Raw genomic sequence first — 5,000 nt, 5'->3', positions numbered from 1 at the left:
CATCTCAACGATGGACATGAAAATGAAAGTCGAATTTTTCTTTTCTCTTTTTCCTTATACCCGTTTTCCCTCCCCTTTCTTAGCCTTACGCTTTTTCCTTCTTCTGCGTTGATCACAGAAGCCCTTGAGAGGAGTCTCTCAGCATGCAATATTTTTCAGGGTGGTCCCTTGTCTCTTTAAAGATGGAGGAAGGTGGTCTTTGTAGCTAATGGCAACTATTCAAAACGTGTTTGGTTTTTATTAAGATTTTGTATTTTGGTAATTTAATTATTACATTTTTCATTTATTTGATAATTTTTTTACCTTATTCTTTCTTTAAATAATCGATCTCTTCTTTCTGTATAACCCATGACCTTGTGTTACTTCTTTATAGTAAACACCACATTCTTTAGAAGCCTGAATTTCAAGTCAATGGCCCCTGGCGGTTTGTTCCATGTGAATAGGGTTCATCTGCTGAATAATTATAATAATAATAATAATAATAATAATAATAATAATAATAATAATAATAATAATAATCTTTATGAACTTGGATCTCATTTCTGTCTCGAAATAAATCGGTTTCTATCTGTAGCCGTTTATTTTCATAACTTCTTCTCTCGTGTATCTAAACTTTGTGCACTCCATTGTTTCTTTGAAATAATGGATGCTATAATTCGGCAATCAATTATTTTTAACTGATTTGAAAAGGTTGTGTTTCCAATGTTTTGGTTTAACTATATGTTAGTACTTTTTAGATCGTGTGCCTAAATTGGTGCCAACCTTCAACCGTTATTAATATTATCATTATTATTATTAATTCTATAATGACCCTTAGGATATGGCCTTGAGCTGAAATAAAGAAAATTATTATTACTATTATTTTTATCCTACCAAAAATTACTTTTAAAAATAGGTAATCGCCCCGTTCCATTCCCTCCTTGAGAACCACAAACTTCCTCCTGTTCGTTTTACCCCTCCGTTGATTAACCTTTTCCCTTAATTAGAGCGTTTTCGGGCGAAACACGAACCCCGAACTTTAAATCCGACACTAAGCTCGGAAGGTCGGGTGTCGGCCGCCAATACCGCAACACGTTCCGGACACGGGCTGCTTTTCGCCAGCGGCAAGAAGCTGCTAAACGCGGTGGACGGAGGGCGACCGCAAGACGGGAATGCTAGGTCATTTGTATAGTTGTTTCGACCTTAAAGTCCCAGTGTCCGCGTTCGTTGATTGGGTTTTAATGACACCGATTATGGCTTCGGAGACGTATCACTCCTCTTAGGGGGTTGAAAGACGCTTAGAGGATACTGATCGCTTTTTATGAACTGATCGTGAAGCGTGGAGTTATTTTGGGAATCTGAAAAATATTTAAGCTCTTGTTCATTTTTTTTGCTTTTTTGAGGTGGATCTGTATGTCTGTGCAGTTGTCTGTTACTGCGGAGCTAGGCTTATTACTTCCCTAAATCAACTGCGGCATCAAAAAATTAATAGAAAGTGACGAATGATACCAGTTGATAATTGTAAAAAAAATATGCTCAATATCTGTCTGTTGCATACATGCACATTTTCACGCATAAACTATTTGCACATCACAAGGACATTCTGCAGATGATAGTAGAAGCTATCTTAAGCTAAAAAGAGCATGTGTAAGTAGATTATGTGTGAAAGTGAAAATGTGTATATAACAGACAGAGTATACAAAACGCCCAATCCACTAAGAGTATTCTCACCATAAAAAATACATTTTGAAAGAGGTTTCCAGCTTTGGCTGGCAATTTTACCCAACTGAGGATACAACACTATTATTATTATTATTATTATTATTATTATTATTAATTATTATATTATATTATTATTATTATTATTATTATTATTTCCAGTAACAGCAATGCAAAACCAGAACGATCATAAACCGTAACACACAGCAGTACCTCCCACAACAAAAAAGAAAAATAAATTGAGAAAAGACACTTTTGATACAAAACGTCAATCATCATCAACTTGCGAAAAGTAATATGAGCCAGCAACCAGTTGAACAATTGACGGTTTTCAGTCGACCACGAGGAGATTCTGGTAGCTAAAGGTCTTGGGTTGGGTTTACAAAGAGTTGTAGTGAACTTTCGAAGGAGAGAAGACTGTGGTAAGAAGGACCAAAAAGGGAATAAAAGATTGGGAAGAAGAAGAAGAAGAGGAAGAGGAAGGAGGAGAAGAAGAAGAGGAAGAAGGGGAAGAAGAAGATGGGCAGAGAAAACGTAGAGAAGAAGAGATAGAAGAAAGAAACAAAAGACAAAGAATAAAATAGGGAGCAGTAGCGAACCAAAAGAAGGAGAAGATGAAGACGACCAAGACTAAGAGGGAGGAAAAAGAAGTAGAAGGAAGAAAGGACGAAAACCAGAAGAAGAAGAAGAAGAAGAAGCAGGACTTCAGAGAGAGAGAGAGAGAGAGAGAGAGAGAGAGAGAGAGAGAGAGAGAGCTTTCAGGAAGAAGAAGGAGGTTGAAGGCATCCGATACCTTTTTGGGCGGTTGTAAGGCGACCCACTCTGAAAGGGGTTCGAGTTAGTACGAGGAGGGATTATCAAGCCTTTGTGTAACGGATATTGTCATTATTATGATGAGGTCTCGGAGGAGGGGGGACGGGATGGGAAGGGGCACAGAGTGGGAGAGGGAGAGAGAGTAGAGCTTTCTCCCTTCTCTACGCTGGCAACCATAGGAAAAGGGTAAGGCTACACTTTCTGTTTGCTTTACAATAGGTCTGGGTTCCAGTGGGAAAAAAGCAGCAGCAGCCACAGAAGAAGAAGAAGAAGAAGCAGAAGAAAAGCAGATAAAAAGCAGCACAGGAAAAAAACTGTATTTTTTTATAGTATATATATATATCTGGGCCAAAATCCGCAGGTCTCGAAAATGTACCTGCTCGCTGAATGAGAGGATTTTTCAAAGAACGCAAGAAAATATTTTCAAATGAAAAAAAAAAAAAGTAGTACTTTCAGACAAAGACGAATTTTCCCCGATTAGGACATTAATAAGCAGAGTTTTTCCCATAATAAAACTTTTATTATATTTTGTTTACGAAATTGTTAAACTGAATAAGTGATAAGAATTTGGCGATGATGCGGGACACATTATTACTATTATTCAATATCAATTTTTTTTATTAAGTATAACATTGGGGAAAATGTTTTTATCAAAATATGTAAAATTTATGTCATAACAGAATTATTATGCATTTTAATAAATGCTAATGCTAATAAAAATTTAGGAGAGATTGATAAAGTCAAGGGACAATAAATGAACGGAAAGAAGCAATAATATTAATTATAAAATAAAAGAGAGAGAGAGAGAGAGAGAGAGAGAGAGAGAGAGAGATACAAGGAGTTACAAGGATTAGGATGCCTCAAAGACTTGTTAGTCCATCCGAGGAGACATTGTGTGCACATTTATCTCTAGGAGCAGGTTTTACTGTTGAGTCAGTGTCCTAATGATTTCTTTTAAACTCCTCCACACTGTTGCTGTTTACAACTTATGACAGTTTATTCCATGTGTCACATATCTTGTATGTGACAAAGTTCCTGCAATGAGATGTGTTGGATCTCTTCGGCTCTAGTTTCTCACCATTATTTCTTGTCTGAATTTCGTTTAATGTCAATAGGTTACTGTCTACTTTTGCTAAGCTTTCCAGTATTTTGAATGTTTCTATTAGTTGTCCTCGCAATCGTCGTGTTTCTAAGCCACATGTTCAGACTCTCTAGTCGTCTTTGGTAACCTATTTGTCTGATGGATGGAATTAACTTTGTGACTCTTGCTTGTACCCCTTCTAATCTATTTATGTCCTTTCTAAGTGTTGGTAACCAAATCTGTACTGCATATTCAAGTTGAGGTCTATCTATTGATGTGTAGAGCTGCAGCACCGTTTCATTATTTCTGTATTTGAACTGCCTCTTTATGTATCCCTCTAGTTTCTGTGCTTTCTTTTCAGCTTTTAAGTCCATGGTAATAATAACTCCAAGCTCCTCTTGAGAGAGAGAGAGAGAGAGAGAGAGAGAGAGAGAGAGAGAGAGAGAGAGAGAGAGAGATCATACTTCCATGCAAAGGATATGGTTGGAAAGTTAAATATTTTTCCATATCTGATTGACAGGGAGAGAGAGAGAGAGAGAGAGAGAGAGAGAGAGAGAGAGAGAGAGAGAGAGAGAGATGGCTCACCCCATCCAAGCAGGTGACGATTAAAGCAATTGTATACAAATCCCTTCTTTTAATATCCCTCATTAGCCAGAAAATATATTGATAGATACAGCAGCCTAGACATTAGTCCTATAGGCCTATGTTGACGTCAAAGCCAAAGAAAATAAAAATAGAACAAACGAAAAAAAATAAAGGCCTTTGAAAGAATAATAATGGCCCAGTGGAATCTTAATCACCAGTTTTAATTTCATTCCAATTAAAACGGAAAGGACAGATATTCATGGGTTGTCAAATGAGGGAATTTGAATGAGAGAGAGAGAGAGAGAGAGAGAGAGAGAGAGAGAGAGAGAGAGAGAGAGAGAGAGAGAGAGAGAAATTAAGTTCTCTATAGGGTTACTATATTAGCATATCTGTATTGTATACATAATATAGTGTATGTGTCTAAAAATACAGTACTAGACATATTAGATAGTAAATTGTTTTGAAGAAATGAAGATTTAGATTATACTACAACAACAATAACAACAACAACAGCAAAGTAACTGTAACTACATCAACAAGCTCTGGAATTCTGAATTTGCTTCTGTCTCTCCCAGTTTATTATAACCATGTTACTTTTTGAGAGGCAGTAAGTATATCGCTTGCTTTGTGGTTACATCTCATATATCTTCCGTTTTTCATATTTTCCTGTTTTCCTCAAGAAAATTTTACGAAATATTTTATTTTCAAAAAATGAACATCGGAAACATGTACTTTTTTTTGTGTAAGTTGTGTTTATTTACTGTTTGATTTTTTTGTTTATTTTAAGGGGAATTCGTCAAGATTAAATCTGACAGTAACTCAA

This window comes from Macrobrachium nipponense, chromosome 35 (genome assembly GCF_015104395.2).
Source record: "Macrobrachium nipponense isolate FS-2020 chromosome 35, ASM1510439v2, whole genome shotgun sequence".
Classification (NCBI taxonomy): domain Eukaryota; kingdom Metazoa; phylum Arthropoda; class Malacostraca; order Decapoda; family Palaemonidae; genus Macrobrachium; species Macrobrachium nipponense.
The sequence above is the reverse complement of the archived record's forward strand: the minus strand, read 5'-3'. Positions refer to the sequence as shown.